Genomic DNA, 23,395 nt, shown 5'->3' on the forward strand with positions numbered 1-23,395 from the left:
AGTACTGACCCTATGTACACTATGTTTGTCCCTGTACATACATACTGATGATAAAGTTTAATGTACGTAGTAGACAAAGTAAAAGATAAACAATAATAACTAGTAATAAAACAGAACAAAATAATAGTACATTGTAATAAAACTTACGTAAATGGGATCTCTCTTTTTCTCTCAAAATATTTAAAGGCGCTGTGTTCACCTATTTTGAATTGCAATTGACCAAAGCAAATGAAGTCACACAGGAGGACTACTATATTCCTAAAACTCTCAGAAACATAGGAAATAACCCAAATTCTTTTCAAGTCCATGTGATCAGGGATAACCTTTGGTAAATAAACCTGGTTTTAAGATTGTTGGTAAAACAAAGCAAGAATGTCTTCAGAATTATCAGTATTAGCTATAGTGCGGACATGTATTTTTTACCTGGTTTATTAGTTTATGTTATATCTACTGGATATTTAAGATTACAAAACTGTAAATCTAATCAAAGAGCAAAATGTACAATAAAAAGGAATTGCTAGATGGAGGAAAGTGACAGAGAGAAAAGAGAGAGGAAGCGAAAACAATGTTTAACTTTTTGTCTCTTGGCTTTTGTAGTATTTTTAATATTTGTCTAATTTGCCAACAAGATAATAACATGGTCTAGTGGCTAAGGAGGCCAGATTCTGCATGGGCAGCCATGTGGTTTGAACCCTAGCCCCTGGATTGAAGAACTTGCTGGGCATATGTACATGAATGGCCCAAATCCCAACAGGGTACAGAAACAGAAAAGAAACTGCAACATGACCACCACACTCCAGAGCCGTAGGTAGGGGTAGGGTGGGAAAGGGGGAAGGTACTGTCTCCTTCTCTCTTCGTCTCTCTCTAGCAAATGCCAAAATCCATGGCAATTAAGAAAAGATGATAGCCAGCTATGTCTCATGTATCATGAAATATTCATGAGCAATTCAAGAAATGTTAAAAGTGAATTAAATAAGATATAAATAAAAGTTTATATTTTCTTACTGAAAATTCAGTAAGAATTATATTTTTGGGACCAGCAGTTGGCATAATGGCTATGTCACTGAACTCCCATGTAGTTGACCGCGGTTCGAGTACCGGATTCGGTGGCTTAAACTCACACCAGGCGTGTGTACATGCGTACCCAAGATCAGGGTGATTGCTCGCTTTCCGTCTCTCTGTCTCTCTCCATCATCATGTGCCCTATAGCAAAAACCTCTTGAAAAATAAATAAATAAATAAAAAGGAAACATACCTCTGGGTAGAGAAGACTAGGGAATGAGACACTTGCAGGCACTGAGGGAATAGTAAAAAGGCCCTGAGTTAGGAAAAGGGTGCTTACCACTGGTTGGTGAAAGCACAGTGAATAGAAGAGAGTGACACACAGTGAGACTGGAGAGACGGACAGGGCCAGAACATGTACAGTCTTGGCTGTCTTCATATGGGTTAGCATTTCCTTCTAACTACAATGGCAGACCACTGGAGGGTTTTAAACGAGGGAGGAATAGCATCCGAATTACACTGAAATCATCACTCTGGTTGCTATTTAGCAAGTGTGCTTAAGGAGAACCAGGGCACCAATTAGGAAGCTGAAGGAATAACAGAGGCGGTGGAGATAAGAAATGGCCAACCAGGGACCAGCAGTTAGCATAATGGCTATGTCGCTGGACTCCCACGGTGTCAACCGCGGTTTGCGTCCCGGACCCGGTGGCTTAAAACTCACACCGGGCGCGTGTGCGTGTGTGCCCAAGATCCCAAGAAGAGAATGGCGGAGAAGGGATTGCGGCATGGCCATCCCCCCCGGGGGGTGATTTCTCGCTTTCTATCTCTCTGTCTCTTTCTCTCTGTCTGGCGAGTGCACGCGCCCTATAGCAAAAACCTCTCCCAAAAAAAAAAGAAATGGCCAACTGCATTTTGAACAACCACTATTAACAAATGTAAATAGAATATAATGGCTGAGGAAATAAGATGCAGGAATGACTCCGAAGCTGTTTTTTCCTAAGGTGACTATATAAATTGTTAGGAGTTAAACTGCATCCCCCCCAAAATATATATTGAAGTCCTAACTTCTAGTAGGAAACAGGGTCTTTGTAGCTGTCATTAGTCAAGTCAGGGTAAGGTCATACTAGAGAAGGATGGGGCTTTAGTCCAATACAACTGGTATCCTTATGAGAAGAGGAGAGAGACACAGAAAGAACACCATGAAGGACAGAGACACGCAGAGAAAAGTATGCCCATGTGGCAACCAAGGCCGAGACCGCAGTGATGCATCTACAAGCCACAGAGTGCTAAGGATTGCTGGCAAACACCAAAGTGAGAAGAGGCAGGAAGGACTCTATGCCACAGGTTTCAGAGGAAGCATGGCTCCATGGACACACCAGCTTCAGACTTCTAGCCTCCAGAACTGTGAGACAATCCATTTACACTGTTTTAAGTCATCCTGATTAAGGTATTTTGTCGTGGCCATCCTAGGCAACCAAAGGATCCTACCACATGGAAGCGAGAACCATTACTGAAGGTTGATAAGACTACAGAAGGGGCTGGGATGGAAAGGGTGAAGGTGCGAATAAGTACGAGAGTTCTACTTCAGATTGTCTGTTAGGCATCCAAGCATAAGAACTTTGACTGGCCAACAATAAAATGGAAAAGGGACGGTAAACTGATTCTTATATAAAATATGTCTGGCATTACTGCAAGCCAGGCTTTCCCACAGGTCCCTTATGGAACACTAGTTTGGCAAGATATTAATAGGGTTTTATTTTTTTATTTTTAGTTTTAGTTTTTGTTTGTTCATGTGTTGTTTGTTTGTTTGTTTTTAGTTTTTGTTAAAGGGCATGTGTGCTCACCAAAAAGACAGAGAGAAAAGGTGAGAGATCCCCCCCCCTCCCAGAAGGTTGGGTGGGGGCATGGCCACATCACAGTCCCTTCTCCTCCAGTCTCCTCTCAGGATTTTGGCCATGCACGCACATGAACCCAGGGTGATTTTCAAGCCTCCAGGTCTGGGACTCAAACTGCACAGCCGGCCATAACCTCCACACTACCTGCTGGCCCCAGATATTAATAGATTTTACAAGGAAAAATGCTTGGGAAATTCTGGGTTAAATAAAGTTTAATGCACTTCCTTGTTATAGAACATCTCACAGTACTTCAATAACAGACAACAAGTGTTTCTTTCATTCTAACACTACTCTTAGACAAACCCTAAAACCAGGGCTTTAAAACATAACCAGATGAAGAAATGAAGTCCCAGGTTAAATCATTTTCTCCTCCCTCCTCAACCATTAAGCAGCAAAGCTGGAATCTGAAGCCATATCGAGATGATTCTAACTCTATGCACTTCCCATGTATCACTATCTAAGCGACATAATATAACCAAATCAGTCTAGGTGTAACTTTTGATTAAAGTAGAATTCTGGTTAAACTGGATTATCTTGGCTTATAATTTGCTCTCTGCTCTTTCTTTTTAAAGTTTTTGCTATAGGGCATGTTGGCTTGCCAGAGAGAGAGAGGGAAAGTGAGAAGTCACCCACCAGGAGAGATGGTTATGCCACAGTCCCTTCTCCTCCACTTTCATCTTGGCATTTGGGACACACAAGCACATGTGCCCGGTGTGATTCTTAAGGTGCCAGGTCTAGGACTCAAACCATGAAGTCAACCATGTGGGATCTAGTGCCTTAACCTCCATGCCACCTGCTGGCCCCATTCTTTCATTTTCTTTTAAGGTTTTTCCTTTCTTTGAAACCAGAAAGAAAGGAAGGGGAAAGGCAGGAACCAACAGGTGGGGAGAAGATGAAGGATGAGGGAAAGAGAGAGGGGGAGAGAGCAAGAAAAGCACCTTGGCAGGCTCTCAGCCTCAGCCAGCCCCAGATCATGGGGCGGTTCTAGCATAGGGAGGTCTCTGGATGCAAATCCAGAACTAGAACAAGATCCAGAACCCTCCCTTGGGTCAACTTCACCAAATATTGTGTTATCACTGCAACATTAATGGGTCCCAAGCCACCACCATTCTTGAGAGGAGTTACTGCAGTTCAAGAGAGGCCCATGTTGACTGGGCAACTTGTCAAGTAGTGACATTCTAGTCAATAGTAGGGCTGGGACAGACTCCACGTTAACTGGGCCTTCCACTCATTTAACTAATAACTTTAGTCTACTATATAACAGACTTCAATCCAGGCACAAAAGACAAAAGCGACAGTGTTTGCCTTTGTGAAGTTTACCATCCAGTCGGAAAGAGAGAGAGATGAATACTACTAAAAAAAAAAAAAAAAAAAAAACCCTGAAGCACAGTAAAGGGACAGAGCGATGGGGTCCAAGAATGGTATTACGATAGATAGGGTGGTCAGGGACGATCCCTCGGAGGTGGTGATATATGAGCAGATCAGAAAGACTTGAGCGAGTTGCATGTGAATATCTACGAAGAGGAGAATTCTGGGCCTGATAACAGTGACGGCAAAGACCCTATAACAGGAGACAACAAGGTAGAAAGCCAGCATGGCTGGAGTCCAGCGAGTGATGGACAGAGCAGTACACAAAGGAATGAGGAATCAGATCATGCAGGGTGCCGAAAGCCAGCATGTGTTTTAGGGACCTGCATCTTCCCAGCTACAGATGTTTCAATCACTGCAAAGGGAACCTAACAGCATAACACTCCTGGCCTCTTGCTGGTCCCTTCCTCGCTCCATGATAGGTAAAGGTGGCCAACAGAAAAACTTATTTTATTGGTACATTTGGGTAAACTGGCCACATTCGGCTCCACCAGCTCTAACACACTTGGGGAGGTCCCTGGATGCATTGCTTCTCTGTTGACACGGTGGTGGCCTGTGGATTATTGGGCAAGTCTGCTCGACTCTGGGCTTCAGCCCAAAAGTAAAAGTTCCATCCCAAACTAGCTCCCCTCAGTAATAAAGATGATGTTTTGCTATCCACTCATCTTGCCTTTTTGCCTTTTTGTCTTTTTTTTTTGGGGGGGGGCAGTCAGAGGGCACACATGCTAATCAGAGACAGAGAAACACAGGAAGAGAGAAGAGAGGGAGAAAGCACCACCCAGTGGGGCATGGTCACACCACAATCCCTTCTCCTCCATTTCTCTATCCTGTTGGGATGTGAGGCATGCAGGTACATACACCTGGTATGTTTTTCAAGTTGCCGCGGCCAGGATACAAACTGTGGTCAAACATGTGAGATCCAGTTTCCTTAACTATTAGGCCATAGGGGCATGCCCTTTTTGTTTCATTTCTCCATTTCTTCAGAACTCAAAAATAGAAGGTACTATGTTTTGGGATCCCTCAGAAACCTTAACAAGAATGGAATTTGGGGTTCATCCTAAGTTTAACCACTCGATTCGACGGTCTCTGCTCTCCTGAAGGCATGCCATGATGTACACAACTGAAGAACGGCATGGTTATTAGTTCCAGCTGCATCTCCCACCTTCAGAATTTGCAATTCCATACAGCCTGATTTGCTCAGGCCAGCCCAGGAAAGGGCGAGCATGAGAAATGATCTCTAAGCAACCAAATGTCTTTCACACAGATAATCAAATGGAAACGAAGTCACTGGATCCTCTCAATAGGTACTGTAAATCAGATATGCCTAGATCCAAGGTGGAGGTAACAGAAAAGGTCCATGAACCGATTCACCTGGTTCTTGAGCTACTGAAACACCTATCCATTATTGCTCCTGTCAGCAGTTTCTGAAAGCAAAGCAAAAGTATTTTCACTGCTACTAGCTGAATTCAGACTTCTCTCCACACCATCTTGCTAAAATCATTACTAATCACAAGAAAAATTTCAGCCTTCATGTTAATCAACTTTTCTGACGTGTTGGCATTGCCCCTTTTGTGATTTATTTTGGTCTTGCCTTCCATTGGGCTCTTGGGAAAGTCATGATGCATGTTTAGACAGAACAATACATCATGACTTTCCTGATGACCTAATATAACCTGTGCTTTGATAGAGCTTCTGGAGTTTCCTCCATAGTTCCCTCTTCTGCTGCCTGTTTCTTACATATTGGGTTTCCAGGGCCCTATCCGTGGCTCACAGCTTATCTCACTCCTCACACACTCTGGAGGGTGGTCTCATCACTTTAACTAGCACTTTCGGCTGACACCACTCAACAAGATGGCCCTTCTCAAAAGCTTCAGGCTCATCTATCCAGATGCTGGCTGAACATTTTCACCTGATGTCCCACGGGTATATTAAACTCAACATGCCAAAATGGAACGTAATCTTTCTTCTAAAATACAGTGAAATGAACACATTTGTTTATTTCTGTTCCCTCATGAAACCTCTTCAAAATATGAGTAAAGACACTTTTTAAAGGCATAAATCTCATGGCCCAAGAAAATAGGAGAAACAATAGTAACGTGAGACAGATCCAATTTGTGTAGCTATTGCTGTAGATGAAAAGCGAACCAATCATTTGCAGAGAATGAAAGCAGAATAGAAATGAGAAATAAGTTAATTCACATTAGAGAACAACAGAAAGGCTCAAAAATGGTAAGTACTAGATACCGTAGGAGGCAAGTACAAAGCTTAGGACCGAAAATAAGGGAATCAGTAAAAGTCTATAACATATAGGTTCTCAGATCCCCTCCTTCACACTAACAGAGGTAGAGTAAGACTTATTCTACAGACAATTAATTCTCTGGAAAGTTTAACCAGAGCCACCCTAGACTTGGGAATACAAGAAACAGGTGAAGTTGGAGAAGAGGCACCCAACTAAAAACTAAGAAAATCTACATACTGACATACTCCAGGCCTTATACACTCAGCACTAAGAAAGCTGGCAGTTGGGACCAGCAGATGATGTAATGGTTACAGTGCTGGACTCCCACATAGTTGACTGGTTCAAGTCCCCAACCTAGAGGCTTAAAATTCACACCAGGTATGTGTGCATGCATGCCCAAAATCCTGGGAAGAGACTAGAAGAGAAGAGATTGTGGTGTGGCCATCCCCCCTAAGGGGGTGATTTCTTGCTTTCTGTTTTTCTCTCTCTGTCTCTCCAGCAAGTGCACATGCCCTATAGCAAAAACCTCTCTACAAAAAAAAAAAAAAAAAGTTGGTAGCAAGGACTATAAGACTCCATCCTTCACCCTCTGCAGGCAACTGAAGAATTCTCCTCTGCAATACTGAATCCTCTTAGAGAAAGGACCTACACATAATGACATGTCTGGTCCTCCAATGGAACATCCTAAATCCCACAGATCAACTTGGAGAGCTGGGAAATGGCTGACAAGCCCCTTCAATGCAGTGGGGGTTCCAACCAATGAACTAGTTTCTGGCTTACTGCTGTTCGATTTCCAGACCTAGTGGCTTGGAACTCACACTAGGAGCATGTCTTTGCGTGCCCAAAATCCCAAGGAGAAAAGGGATGTGGCATGGCTATCCTCCCTGGGGAGTTATTTCTCACTTTCTCTCTCTGTGTGTCTTCAGCAAGTACACACGCCCTATAGGAAAAATCTCTCTTAAAGAAAATAAAAAAGGAAAAAGGAGGAATATGGTCAGCAGATGGTGTGGTGGTTAAGGCACTGGACTCTCACACAGTTGACTGTGGTTTGACTCCCAGGCTTGGGTGCTTGAAAATCACACCAGGCACATGTGTGTGCATGTCCACGATCCCCAGAGAAGGATGGAGGAGAAGGGATGCAGGGTGACTATCCTCCCTGGGAGCTGATTTCTCATTTTTCCTCTCACTGTATCTCTCTCTCTCTCTCTGGCAAGCACACCCATCCTATGGCAAAAACTCAACCTCCCCCCAAAAAGGGGGGGGGGAATAAAGGTAATACAATTAGGAGATTAGTTCTGAAAGACCAAGCCTTGGCTCATAGGAGTCCCAATGATACAGGGCAGATAAAAATTACAGGATTAAATGATCAAATAAATAATATAAAACATCTAGCTTGGGGGCTGGCAGGTGATGTGGTAGTTAAGGATGCTTGACTCCCATGGGGCCAACGGCTGCCCAAGTCCTAGAACTGGTGGCTGGCTTTCTCACTTTCTCTCTCTATAATCATTTTACTTAACTTTATATATATATTTATATATTTTAAATTACTTTATTTTTTATATATAAATATATTTTTTAATTATATAAATTTGAAAAATTTAGCAGTGGTATAGATGTGATTTTCTGTACCTAAAGGATCCACTGAATTCCCAGATCAAAGAATATAAAGACATAAAACAGATTCCAGAAATAAAGAGACCATAATAGACTTGAGACAGATGATATAAAAATGGCACTAGACTTTTTAAAACCAGCACCAGTAGTCAAAAGGTACTGGGAAAAAAATACCCCTTCAAAATTCTGAGAAAAAAAATTTTTCAAACTAGAATTGTATATTCAGCCAAACTATCAATCAAGTAGAAGGACAAATTAAAGACATTTGTTCGGGAGTATGTAAGATTTTAATTTTTTTAAATTTCTTATTTACATTTAATTATTCCACATCTTTGTGGGGTACAATACAGATTTTCAAAGCATTCAGGCCCACTGCAATAATCAAATAAAAGCTATTGCCATAATCACCACTTCCTGTATAAGATTTTTAAAAAGTGATTCTCATATACTTCTCAGGAGGCGGCTGGCCATTATGTCCCACCAAAACAAGAAACTAAACCAAGAAAGAGGAAGACATGCAATTGCAATAACAGGGTTAGCAAAAGAGAGAGGGGAAGTGCAGGTACAAAACGACAGCCATGCCTATAGAGCCACCAGAGCAAATTGGTGGAGAGGTCCTTAAGTGAGAAATACATCCACAACTGATGACTGCCTGAAGTCTCTGTGAAAAGCCACATTGAGGGACCAGCAGTTAGTGTAATGGCTATGTCGCTGGACTCCCATGTAGTCGACCATGGTTCGAGTCCCGGACCTGGTGGCTTAAACTCACTCTGGGCGCGTGTGCGTGCATGCCCAAGATCCCGAGAGGAGAATGGAGGAGCGGGGATTGCGGTGTGGCCATCCCCCTTGGGAAGTGATTTCTTGTTTTCTGTCTCTCTGTCTCTCTCTGTCTGTCTGGCGAGCGCATGCGCCTTATAGCAAAAACCTCTCCAAAAAAAAAGAAAAAAAAAAGCCATATTGATAAGGATGCTACTACAGTCCTGCTGGCAAGTTTGGACAAAAGTCTGAATAGAGACAATGAAAATACTCCATAAAGAGGCAACTATTAACTCAACGAAAAGCCTAAAACTACAAGAAAGCAATGGACAGCAATTATAGTATACTGCTTGGTTCACTGTGGAGCAATACTTAGTAAGGCGAAATGAGAGGGCTAGGTGATGGTGCAGTGCACTGGATTCACCTGGGAAAGATCCTGGGTTTGCATCCTGCGGCTCCCTGAGTATGCTGGGTATGTGGGTGCCCATGATTTTGACTGGCTGAGGCTGGAGGTGAATCGTGGCCTGAGATCCTCTGGGACTGTCTGTCTCTCTCTCTCATCTACTCTCTCTCTCTCTCTCAAGAAAAAAATAAAATAAAATCTTATTCCAAATGTTGAAAACAGTATCGGTTTAAGAAAAACTTAGTAGAATCCAGTAATTCTGGTACCACTTGGTCTCAGTGTGCTATTACTATGGTAGCCATAAGTTATTGCACTGAAATTGATGAATGTATTAAACAGTTATCCAAATTTTAAGGTACGATAATCTTTATAAAATATTGTTCATAAATAAATAAATAAATGTTCGAAAAACAAATAAGTTAAATGTTAGATATTAATTTATTTCTTTAAAAAAACCTTGTACTATTGAGTTATCAGAAAAGTCATGGCACATTTTTGCATAGAAAAGTATTTTTAAAAGTTATAACTTTTCCGACTATGCAATATTTGGACAGGGTGGAGGAAAATTGGGAAATAAAATTTATGGATGGGCTAAATTCTAACCTTGCTGAATAAGAAATCAATAGGAAACGCTCCAAATGGATGAAAAGTACAACTGTAAAGTCAATAAACCAAGAAGATCAGGCATAATTTTAGAGAAGTTAAACATTAAAAGAAACAGTAAAAAGTATGGGAGGAGGTCACAGAGATAAGGGAAGGGGGGGTGAAGAAAAGGATTAAAAAATTTTATGAGAATTACATTACTTGGATTTTTCACCAATATGTATCTATTTTCTTGACAAAAATCAAAAGTAATTAAGAAGAACTAAAAAACTAAACTTACTATTTTCTTTCCTAAATTTGTTCTTACTTCTCTATTTTTCTGTCTTGGTTCAAAATACTCCCAATTCACCCAAGTACTGAAACTAGAACCATAGGATTTGTTATTGACTTACCCATTTCCCTCTGGCTGCTTCCCCACACCAATCTCCAAGTCAATCTCCTAATGTCCGAATCCATCCCTCCTCTTTAACCCTACTCCATAATCTACTCCGATTTCTTGGGGACCAGCAGTTAGCATAATGGCTATGTCGCTGGACTCCCATGTGGTAGACCGCAGTTTGAGTCCCAGACCCGGTGGCTTAAACTCACGCCGGGCGCGTGTGCGTGCGTGCGTGCGTGCCCAAGATCCCGAGAGGAGAATGGAGGAGAGGGAATTGCGGCATGGCCATCCCCCTGGGGGGTGATTTCCTGCTTTCTGTCTCTCTGTCTCTCTCTGTCTGTCTGGCGAGCACACGCGACCTATAGCAAAAACCTCTCCAAAAAAAAAAAAAAAATCTACTCCAATTTCTTAAACATCATTTGCCTGGACTGTTGCAAATCTTCAATCTAGTTTTTAACCCTGATCTTGGCTCTTAGTTAAATCAATCTCTCCATTCTTCACATTTACTACTGTCTTTCTTATATTGGGGTCATGGGATTTACACTCTTAAAATTTGTTACACAACATGACCAATATAGAAGCAGGATACATTCCTAAGTAGGAAGTGAGAAACAGTGGGATGGGATTTAGAGAAGTCAACAGAGAGCTGAACCTGAACAGTCTCGAATGACTGTGCTGAGAATCTTGATTTATATCTTGTAGTGACTAGACTGCTTTACATTCTGAAAAGAATACTATGGCCAATAGCCATAGCATAAGGATGGAGATAAATTGAAAAGACAGAAGGCAGAAAGACCAGTTAATAGGTTTCACAATAATCTAGAATAAAGACAATGGGAGTTTGAACTAGAGCAGAGCAAAACTAATAGTGTAGAGAGGGTAGACTTGGAAGTAATTAAAAGGTGATTTTGGAAGAACCTTATGAGTGACAAAATATCATAGCTGAAGTAGAACAAAAAATGTAGGATAACTCCCAGATCTGACTTAGTTGGCTGGGTGGGTAAGAGGTTATACCATTCATTAAGAATTCCCAGTACTTTATTTTCCCACTAGCGTGTGTATGTACATGTATGCACATGTATGTAAGAAAGAGAGAACCAGATTCCACAGAAAGTAAAACTAGTCTACTGGCTAACCAGCCTGAGACATTCCCAACAGAACACTGACAATGCTTCTGTGTACCACAGCTTTCCCTAATGAACTTTCACCCCATCCTGTCTCTTTCCCACCTTCAAGTCTGCACAGCAACTGCAAAATGACTGACAATGCTTTTCTTCTGAGCAACTGCTACAGACTGCTGAGAGAATCCATTGTTAAACTGCCTTGGCCATTCGACAGCAGGCCATCCAATGGATCTCCTCTTTGTAGATCTTTTGATTCATTCAGCTCAAAGCCAAACCTTTCAGATCCCTCTCCCTAATTTCCTGATCTCTTGGGAGTGTATCCTCCTTTGCTGTAGATAAACTAAGAAACCTAACTTTTCATTACAAATATATTCTTGGTGGTCTTTGGTCAGTGGACGTGTCATTACAAATGTGTTCCTGGTGGTCTTTGGTCAGTGGGCATGTTATTACAAATGTATTCCTGGTGGTTTTTGGTCAGTAGACTGCAAAATCCCACTTGAAAGGTGTACCAAAGAAAATAGAGATGTTAAGGAGATGATGAAATATAAAGAGAGAAGATGGGGGCCAGTCAGTGGTGTAGTGGTTATGTCACTGGACTCCCATATGGCCAACCACAGTCCGAGTTGTGAAGCTGATGGGTTCAAAATCACACTGACCACGTGTGCATGTATGCCCACGATCCTAGGAGGAGAATGGAGGAGATGGGATTGTGGTGAGCCCATCCTCCCTAGGTGATGATTTCTCACTTTTCCTCTTACTATGTTTGTCTGTCTGTCTGTCTGTCTCTCTCTCTCTCTCTGGGGAGCACACATGCCCTAAGGCAAAAACCTCTTTTAAAAAGAGAGAGAGAGAAAGAAAGAGAAAGAGAGAAGAGACAATAAAGACAGGCAGTAGAGGACAGCAGAGGGCTCTCAGCTGAGAGGAGGAGGAAAACCCTCGGCTACAGACTGCATGTGCAGAGGTTCGGATCCCAGTCTTTACTTTGCCAGCAGGCCTATCCTTCAGCAAGTCACTTCACTTCTTCTTGGACTCCAGATCCTTCATTCGTAAATTCTGGGATTATAAAGACTATGGAATTCCCAACATCCCATCCTAGCAGGAATCCCTAGGATAGTTAAAACTCAACCAATGATCTGATTAAAACTACTGCAGGCAGAGTCTCAGTGGTGATTCATGTAGGTTATCTTTTCTTTTTTTTTTTTTCTTTTTTTTGAAGAGATTTTTGCTATAGGGCACGTGCACTTTTCAGAGAGACAGGAAGCAAGAAATCACCCCCCTTCTCCCCGCCCCCACCCCAGGAAGGATGGCCACACCACAATCCCTTCTTCTCCATTCTGTTCTCAGAATCTTCAACATGCACGCGCATGCACTGGGATGAGTTTTAAGCCACCAAGTCTAGGACTCAAACCACAGTCGACTATGAGGGAGTCCAGCGATGGAACCACTACTCCACTGCTGGTCCCAATGCAGGTTATCTTAATGAAAGAAGTTCCATGCATATTCTGGATGCCCAGAACTACACACAGCTGCCAGTGTTGGCTGATCACCTAAGGCTATGTTTTGGTTTATGCTACAAAACTGATTCTATTACATGTTTTTTGAGCATAAATAGTTTTTTGAAAAATCTCTATCAACAAATTCTAAATTGGTGGTTTCCAACAAATTTCTTCTGAAACAGAAGTCTCAGATTTCACAGACACCAGCATTTAAATGCAAGCGTGCAGTGAACTGTGGAGAGTGGTGGATTCACATGGAGTGCCACAGTCTAAGATCAGAAAATCCAACTAAGGCACAAGAGATCCACAATCCTCCAAGCTGAATTAATGCTATACATGCTCCAATTCTTAGAAAGGGAGACAATAAAACAAAACAAATTATTCCCAAATAATTTGCTGATTGCTAATAATATTCTTCCTCAGGTAACCCAGGCAAGCATATTCTTCATTTTCAGAATTAGCTATGGCTGCCACTTTCCCTTGTGTCAAATACAATCCCTATTTCACGGGGGCTACACGTGACTCAGAATGGCTTCATTTTTATTTAACTGTCTATACTTTTTGTTGCTTATGTGAAGATCAAGTCTATCTGGAAAAGAGACTATTATTCAATAAATAAATACATAAATAAGCTGGAGAATTAACTATGAGGAAGAAGAGGAAGCTGGGCAGCTGTTGTCCCCCTCTATTGACGACGCAGCTATTACAAGACATTCTTTCTCAAGATCATTCCAGGTCAGCAGCCTCACTTAGACTGGGCAAAATCCTGCTAAACTCCCATCCCTGCCAATAAGCTGCTTCAGACAGCTTCCTCTACTGGACTTTCACCCAATCCTGCCCCCCTCTCCTACCTCTGTAAGACCGCCTTCTGTTATCTTTGTCAAGTGTAAACTCTTTCAGAACAACTTGCATATATTGTGACTCTTTTCCTAGTATAAAAGACTTGACATTTTCAGAGTCAGCGGACATGTCATTTCCATCTGGCCATGCTTCTGGAGGTCTGAGTGCGTGTCCCAGAGTCTGACTCTCATTTAATGCTAGCTTTGTAAGACTAACAAACTCTCCTTTTCCTTAGGACTTTCGCTTACTGGTGTTCTTTCTGTTCAACACTGGATTAGGAGTTTAGGGGCTTCTCCCCTGCCACGTTTTTCCCTGCAACCCACCTATTGTCCCTCCACACTAAGCAATTACAGTTCTTGGCCCATCCCAATGTATAGGCCCCTCCACACGCTCATCTACACAAATAGCTTTCTCTTCTATAAGAGAAGCTCAATTCATTAGAGATTCAGTAGGTAAACACTAAGGATCAATGAGACACTTGGCTGAAACATGCAGTGGGAGTCAAAGGTGAAAAGGGGATGGCACCTGCCTTCAAGGAGCCCTCATTCTAGAAAAGAAGAGAGATACATGCATGCACACCAGCGACTCCAAGCAAACTGGGCAAGTGCTCTAACAAAGGAAGAGGAGCTGGTTCTGGAACTCACCACAAGTGAACACTGCACTTATCCAAGTTCCCATTGGATGATCACCCCCCCCTCACAATGCAGGTCTTATTGCTCACTATGCAACTGGCTACTTGCAATGTCAGGAAACAAAGGGCTGAAGAGGCACAGCAAGAATGGACACACACACACAACGACCAGAGCCAAGGGGGGCAATCTTGCCATGGCCACACATCCTATTCCACCCTCTCTACGAAGAGTCACAATGAAAGGGAAATAAGCAAAAATAAAATGTGACCTTACCCATGTACACAAGTAGGGCAATGAGAAAATTTCAGAAGACTCATAGAGTAAAAAGGACCATAAAAAATAGCATTTATCTCCACTTCACCCTTCAGCAGAAAAGGCATAATCTTATGAAGAATTAATGAAGTGATAGTTAAATTCAGGGAAGTTGGAAGGTCATCTGACCTTTGTATCAGTTCTAAGGATTGGCATTTATGAGACAAGTTGGCCCTTCCTGTAGAGTTCAAAAGTGAACTCCCAAGACAGGGCCAGAGGGCAGTCACTCCACCAGTAATAACAATTGTGCAGTTCTGCTTTGACCTTCCATATTGGAGGGGCCTCAGTAAAAAACACGCATGTGCAAACTCCTAATTCGATGTTTCCCATACAGTCACGAAGCATTCGGGAAGGTAATGAGGTCCAACGGAAGAATTTAGAAAGTGCATATGCAGCTTCAAATGTGACTTCTACAATTCAAAACCCTGTACCTTTATTTACCTTTTTTTTAAATTTGCCAGAGGGGGCATGTACTCACCAGAAAGAGAGAGAAAAAGTGGTAGGAAGACAGCACCCCCCCCCCAATGGAGTGTGGTCATGTCTCAATTCCTCTGCCTCCATTTCTCCCTCGTGGCTGGATTTAGGGCATGTCTGCACACATACCTGGCATGTTTTTTAAGCCAGGATTGGAATCCCGAGTGCCTATATGGAATCCCACTTCCTTAATCACTAGGCCACAGGGCCAGCCCCAAACCTTTAGACAAAGTATTTGCATTCTGGATGGAATCATGTCACCTTTTACTGCAGAGAGACAAAAGACAGCCTCTGTCCCTCACCTTCTACACAAGGTCCACAAACAGTCACTGGCTATCCCAACCTAGGGGGACAGTCGAACAGGTTTCCTGAGGGAAGGAGTGAGATCCGGGGCAAGCGGTGCAGTGTTACAACACGGAGACGACACAGTGTCTTCAGGGTCATCCGTTTATTGTGGGCAGCACAGTACAGCACCGAGACGACGCAGTGTTACAACTCTTCAGGGTCGCATCATCTATTGTGAGCAGCACAGAGATGACGCGGTGTCACAACTCTTCAGTGTCGTCCGGAGACATTGTGGTTTTACAACTCTTCAGGGTCTTCCGGAGACAATGCAGTGTTACAACTCTTCAGGGTCTTCCGTGTTATCTGTGTCGTCTTCCTGGTCATCTAGTGATTGTGGGCCGGGCATCGTGATTATATACATGCTGGTGGGCCGTGATTGGTTGTAAAAGGTGGGTTATGATTGGTTGCGTTTGGACCAATCATGAGGTGCTGGATATGCAAATCTGAGGGATTCTAGTGGCCAATCAGAGTATGGTTTCGAAGGTGAGGTTTTGAAGGAAAGCCAATCATGGCTTTTGGCACTGTGTAATTGTTTGCTTTCTGAGAAACCCGCGATACTCGCTGAGAAACCCTCCCACAACTGGCCAACAGACAGATGCTATAATAAATAATTCTCATTTCCTTCGTCTTGCTAGTAGTACTTATAAGACAGGTTTCCAGAGCTACACATATATTCGGAACATAGAGCTTCTACTAAAATATTAAAGTGGAAAGTGGTTGCTAAATATGTGGATAGAGGCTTGTTGACCTGCATCCAGAGTACGTGTCACATGTGAGGTTTGATTTGGAAAATGCAGCCACCAACAGGATGGGTTGTAATGGTTCCCAGATGGAGCAGGCATTGTCTTGCAAACTGAGAGACAAATTCCTTAAATTATCTGGCTTCTTACGTGGACATGGTTTATATGAATGAAGTCTGGATAAAAATTACTTAACTTTCTCTCTTCTTCCCCTTCTTCCCACCTCTCATAATGGAAGTGGGAGAAAAAGATCTACTCCACTTCACCAGCATGGTAAGTTTCTTTGGCTAGTGACAGTTGTAAGTTATTAACAAGATCCATGGCTACAATAACCATGTAGACAGAATGGTCATTAAAATACTAATTGATAACTGCACACCCACCTTTTCTCTGTTCCAAGTACATTCAGATTTTCCACAAGGTCGTGTCCTTCTTTCCCGCTCCATACATTCTCACTTAACCCTTCTTCGGGCATTAATAACTAGTCCCTATGTCTGTTCAATCCTGACACTGCTGGGGGGCATATCAGGACAATGGCCCACTCTCAGCTGGTACCTCCACATGGAGAATCCATTGATCCCTCAAACCTACAGAGTTTATAACAAAACATCATCGTCCCCCTCAAACCTCCTCCTCCTCTGACTTGCTGACTCTCAATGGTGCCATACTACCATTGCAATTGCCTGAGCTCCAAATCTAAATCCTCATGTCAAATTGGTCACAAAGTCCCTTTTTCCTTTTCCCTCTTTCTGCACTTCATTCCTTTTTGGTTGGTTGGTTGGATTTTGTTTTTGCCACAAGGTGCATGAACTTATCAGAGAGAGGCAGAAAGAGATAGTGAGAGGGAAAGTGAGAAATCACCTCCCAGGGTGGATGGCTATGCCACAATCCCTTCTCCTCCAGTCTCCTCCTGAGATTCTGGGCTTATACACACACACACCCAGTGTGTTTTCCAAGCGACCAGTCCGAAACTCAAACCACAGGCAGCCATGTGGGAGTCCAGTGCCTCAACCACCATGGCACCTGCTGGCCCCTCTCTGCAATCCATTCCATTAACAGTTCAACTCTTACTTGCCCAGGACATTTGTAAAGCCTCCTAACACATCAGACTTCAGGTCCTCTTCTCTGGCATTTAGCCTAACACAGATACTGGAATGAGCTTTTTACAGCACAAGGGCCAGCCCCATAGCTTAGTAGATAAAGGGGCCATAGCCCAGAAGGCCAGCTATGGTTCAAATCCTACCACTCACAGCTTGAGAAACATGCCAAGCACGTGTGTGCATGTGGTGCCCCAAATTCCAACAGGGTGGAGAAATGTGGGTTCTTTCTCCCTTGTTCTCTCTGTCTCTCTGGCCAGTGGAGGCACTTTCTGGCAATTCAAAACACACATACGCACACACACACCACTCTCCTTCTCAAATGCCTTTGATGGCTCCTGACTGCTGCCAGGATAAAGTTCTTACGATGAAATTCAGCATCCTCCACAGTGTTACTGCAGCACAACTTTCCAAAACCATCTACCCCTTCACAAACTCCAGCCTAACCAGAGCCTCCTTCATTCCCTCATTTTACCCTACCTTGTATGCTTTCACAGCTGTGTGAAGCACAGGCCTAGGCATTAGTAGGAACTAATACCGGTTGAACAATAACAGAATCTAGGTGGTGGAGAGGTATACACTGTAAGTCTTTCAACTTTTCTGAATGTTTGAACATTTTCCTAATCAAATATTGAGAAAAGTATTCGTCAAATGAATAAATGAACAAGACAACAAATCTCTTGGGAGCTGGGCTCCTCCCCCAGAGAAACACACAAGTTCAGCAAGTTGTGCCAAGAGTAGGATGTGGCGTCACAAAAAGAAAAGAAGGAAGAGCTAGCTCCAGGATGCCTAAATAAAAGTGTAAATATTTTGGCTAATAACAACCTTAAGCAATTTAAAGACAACCTCTAACTAGAATCGGAATACACAGAAAAGGTTAAGATAAGCCCCAACTGTATTGGAAAGATAAGATGCTAAGAATTTGCTTTTTCAGCTTATAGATCTAAAGCCATAGTCTCCCCCCCTTCTCCCACCCCCACCTTACACTCCAGTTTCTGAGTTAAAGCAATAAAAGAAAAGCATGTGATTCTGAGTTCAAGGCTATACCTGCAATATCTCCGAGGAGAGAGAAATAACAACACCCTGGTTTCCGTTCAGTTTTGCTTAGGTGCACAGATTTTTAAGAAGAAAGCATCTGACTACCATCTTGTGAAGTGAGACTATTTTAGTACTTAAATCTTTAAACCTGCACACATGGCAAAAAAATTCAAACTCCATTCCTGGTTTTGACCAGGAAAGTTAAGTTCTTAGCTTTCTGTCCAGCTTACTGCTCTCCCAAGGCAATATAGGTATTAATGAGTTGTTATTCTTTTTTTTTTTTCTGGGGGGGGAGAGGTTTTTGCTAACGAGCATGTGAGCTTTCCAGAGAGAAAAAGCAGAAAGCGAGAAATCACACCCCAGGGGGGATGGCCACACCGCAATCCCTTCTCCTACATTCTCCTCTCGAAATCATGGGCATACACGCACACGCACCCAGTGTGAGTTTAAGCCACCGGGTCTGGGACTCGAACCATGATCGACAACATGGGAGTCCAGCAACATAGCCATTACACTAACTGCTGGGCCCAAATGAGTTGTCATTCAAGAAGCAACTTTCTAATCATGAAAAGCTTCCGTATCTAAATTCTTTTAAGTGTTTTTAATTCAGTCATGAAAACCCCACATTATAAAACCACTGGAGGCCCAGCCATGGTGGCATATGTAGCTAAGAAGCTATGCTCCAGAGGCTGGGGTCACTTGGGAGCTGGGGTTCAATTTCCAGTCCAGTCTAAAGGCTGGGCAAGGTGACATGGGTCTATAACCCTAGCTACTAAGGAAGCTGAAGCAGGAGGATTGCAACTGCAAGATCCTGTTTAAAATAAAACAAATCAAAACAAAACAAAACAAAACAAAAAACCTTTGGAAATGTTAAAGTGAAATACTCCTGTTTGTTCTTTAAAATGAACCATAGTTTTTTTGTTGTTTTTTTGTTTTTAGAGAGAGAGAGATTTTTGTTATAGGACTCGTGCACTTGACAGAGAGAGAGTGAGTGGAAAACCCACCCTCAGGGTGATCCTGCAATCCTTTCTCTTCCATCCTCCTCTCGAGATTTGGGCCATGCACACCCATGCACCTGGTGTGAGTTTCAAGCCGCTGGGTCCAGAATTAGAGCCCAAGTTGGCCATGTGGGAGCCCAGGGCCTTAACCACTACCCCACCTGCTGGCCCTTCCATCCTTCCTGTTGAGAATGAGCTAATACCTATCATTACCTATGAACCTTGGTATTTGAGTGCTAATAATTAGGTATCTGATGCTGTCTGAGACAGGAATTAAGCCTTGTGTATTTCCGGGTAGGATACAACACTTTGTTTTTCTCTGATAAATCATGTGCTTTCCAAAACAAAGACCAATTCCTTAACAAAATACTGCTCTGTTGTTTACTTCTGGCTTTTACTTATTTTTACTTCTTTTGTGGGGAGTAAATGGCAAACTGTGGATTTTCTGAACATACTTCTAAGTCATTCAAACTGTCAGTAAAGCCCACTAATTTCTGAGGCTATAAAATCAGTCTAGCAGAATCCCAGAGTAATTGATTGATAATGTGAATTCGCATAAATTCTGGGGCCAAATATGCCCCTCCCAAACAATCAATTCCTATAAAAGACAAAGCAGCTTCTTGCAAAGAACACTGACTCCTTACAAAGAGTGTCCACTATACCTCACGTACATATCTAGAAAGTTTGACCAGCTACCGTATGGGATTTCACATGCCAACAAAGCCAGTCTAATACACTTTTCCAAGGGTGTTCTGAGTCTCATTTTGAACAACTTTTTTTTTTTTAATTTTGTTTTTGTTTTTGTTTTGCCATAGGGCATGTGCACTTATGAGACACAGAGAGAGACAGTGAGAGGGACAGTGAGAAATCACCCCCCCACCAGGAGGATGGCCACGCCCCATGCCTTCTCCCCCTGGGATTCTGGACACGCACACACATGTGCCCAGTAGAATTTTTAAGCTATCAGGTCTTGGACTTGTATTCAGGTCAGATATGTGGGAGTCCAGCACCTTAACCACCATGCCACCTGTGGGCCCCTGGACAACTTTCTCAAAATTCATTTTTCAAATTAAGAAGTGTATTATCTTTGTATTTTTTTAAACTCTCCTTACATGTCTATTCTTACTCATCCCATACCAAAAAAAAGTAAAAAGTAGTTGCACATTTAAGGAGAGAAGAAAAACAAGTACCAACTGCCTCTTTTGCCATTTACAGATGGGGAAACTGAGGAAGGGGAGAAAAATAAGATCCCTAAGGGCACCTAAGTGCTGGGTACTGGAACCAGAGCTTCAGTACAAAATTGCCTAACTCCAAAACCCAAGCACCTTCACTAGAGCCTTCTGGGGTTGCAGGGGAGGTAGAGGATTAAGAGCACGTGTACATGAGTCATGGACAGCCACTACATCACAAGGCCAGTGTTCGCTGTTTCGTTCTGTCTTCTCCATAGACTTCCTCATCAAGCACTAGTCAAACAGAAAAGCCAAGCACTTGGCTTGCTAGGCACTTTCTACATGTCGTTTTTATTCCAAATGCAACAATTTCATATTTTAAAAGAAAAATGGAAAGCCAGCAGGTGCTATGATGGTTACGGCACTGGATTCCACATGGCCAACTCTACAGTAGGAGTCTGGGACATAGTGGCTTGAGAATTTACAATGGGCGTATGTGTGTGCAGGTCCAAAATCCCAAGAAGAGAATAGAGAAGAGACTGTGGCACAGCCATCCCCCTGGGAGTGATTTTTCACTTTCCCTCTCACTATCTCTCACTGTCTCTCTCTGTCTCTGATGAACTCACGCGCCCTACAGTGAAACCTAAAAAAAAAAAGAGACAATAGATATGCTAACCACTGATTTAATCATTGCACATTATATTCCCGTACTGAAAAATCACACTGTACTCTATGTATGCTTATTATGTGTCAGTAATAATTGAAAAAAGGGAAAACTGGCCAAACTACTCCAAATTACTTGACCCTAAGTTTAAGCAAGTAAACTTAGTAATTATTCAGGTAATGAACATTTCTAATTATTACAATCCGGCTTCATATGAATTGCTCCAAATTACTTAAACTACTATGCTTAAGCAAGTAAACGTAGTAGTTATTTAGATAATGAATATTTCTAATTATTATAATCTGGATTCATATGAATTGCTAAATCATTTCTTCAGATGAGGAAACTGAGGTTTAGTACGTTTAAATAATTCGCCCAAGGTCGCCAACTGGCAAAGGCCAGAGCTGGGATTTGAATCCCTACAGATGAGAAAGCCTACTGCCCTGGCCAAGATGACCTCCTGCAAGGACCAAATCCACTTCGCAGGACGCTGCTTTCCCCTTCTCCCACACCCCTGCTCTTCTCCAAATGCTACCTTCCAAGAACAGCCGTCCTACTAGGTTTCCCTTTTCAAGTTCAACCAAGTCTTGCCTGCAGAGCTTTCAAATCAAAGACATTTTCCAGTTTGACCCTTCCTGGTACCCACAAAATCAAAACACCCTAAAAAAAAAAAAAAGTGGTGAGGGAAGCCTACCCCACTGCTCACTGAGAGAGCTGGAGGACCCCACAGCTTCTCACTTCCCTTGGAGGGGCTCCGGGACTCGAGGGGCCTTCTGCGACCGCCTCCGGTTGTGCCTGAGACCTTGGGGAGTGTTCCTCCTCTGGCTGAGCGCACCCAGAGCATCCCCAGTACCCCACTTGAAAACTCCACGGCAGCCAAGACCACCCCATCTCCATCTCACCCCACAGTGCTCTGCCGGGTCTAGGTCCCGATGCGGCCTGAAACCAACCGCCCAGCGTCCCCAGCGCCCGGGAGCCCCTGGCGAGGCAGGCCCGCGGCGCCCGCAGGGCCCTGGCCGGGCGGTGGCACTTACGCGGGGCTGGCGGCGCTCTGCTGAACGCGAGCTTGCAAGCGCTCCCTTAGGCTCACGTGACCCGGACCATAGGTGTGTCCCTACTTTGGGCCGTGCCGACACAGCACTTTGCATTCTGGAGGAAGCAAGAAGCTCCTCCCGGCAGGGAGCCGGATGGCTGCCTGCAACTAGGATTGGTTTGTTCCTTTGCTTTGTGTTGCTTTTCTCTCCCACTTTTTAAAAGCTACTGCCTTAGAATTTCAACCCTGTATTTTAAGGTGATTTCCCCACTCCAGTCCTTGGAAGCCACGTGCTTGTATCTGAAAGTTTTATTCCCACTGTTTAAAAAGGCACCATACATTCGTTGGTCATCCATGTTCCAGTCACACTTAGTTCACACTGACAGCATACTCCAAGTGCCAGTTATATGCCAAGTGCTCTCTCATTATTGTTCTAGAATATTTTTTTTTAACATTTTTGCCACAGGGTGCGTGCTCTTGCCTGAGAGAGATAGAGAGAGGGAAAGTGAAGACCACACAACGGTCTCTTCTCCTCCATTCTCATCTGGGATTGTGGGCATGCATACACACCATCTGGTGTGATTTCAAGCCACCGAGTCTGGGACTTGAACCATCATCAGCCATGTGGAAGTCCGGAGTCTTAACCACCACACAGCCCACTGGTTCTGCATTAGACAACCTGGCGATTTCCGTACTAAAGTTATCCCCGTTTTGCAAGTGGGGAATAGAGATCATCATTGATCACGTGGGCCACATCATTTATAAGTGCCTACAGTACATTTTTTTAAATATTTATTTTAATTTGACGAGAGAGAGAAAGTGAGAAAGCAAGTCCCCAGGTCCAAGAGTCAATCTGGGGTCAGCCGCATGGGAGTCTGGTGCCTTAACCACCACACCATCTGCCAGCCTCCAAGTGCATTTTTTTTAAAGGCAGAGTCTCACTATGTCTAAATCTTCCTGCCTGCAGCCTCCTAGGCAGCTGCAACTGCAGGTGCACACCACCAGGGGTTTTGAACCTGGGCTTCCCATGTAGACTGAGGGTGCTGAGTGGCATCCTTTCACCAGCTGTGCCACCATGGGTGGGCCTTGAGTATCATTAACCACCACCAGATCTTGGGCCCTGAGCCAGGTGGTTGGGAGAGTGGGAAAAGCAAGGAGACCGGGGACCAGTGGG

General features: G+C 43.3%; 1 protein-coding gene across 1 annotated transcript in view; it reads right to left on the reverse strand.

Moving 5' to 3' along the window:
- CPVL (carboxypeptidase vitellogenic like) overlaps window positions 1-22,167 on the reverse strand; it is a 176,692-nt gene extending 154,525 nt beyond the window's left edge. The window contains exon 1 of the mRNA XM_027770932.1: window positions 22,091-22,167. The gene's annotated coding sequence lies outside the window, so the exon portion shown is untranslated. The remainder of the gene's footprint in view (window positions 1-22,090) is intronic.
- Window positions 22,168-23,395: the final 1,228 nt, after the last annotated feature.

Source organism: Tupaia chinensis, unplaced genomic scaffold, assembly GCF_000334495.1.
Source record: "Tupaia chinensis unplaced genomic scaffold, TupChi_1.0 Scaffold000170_1, whole genome shotgun sequence".
Lineage (NCBI taxonomy): Eukaryota > Metazoa > Chordata > Mammalia > Scandentia > Tupaiidae > Tupaia > Tupaia belangeri.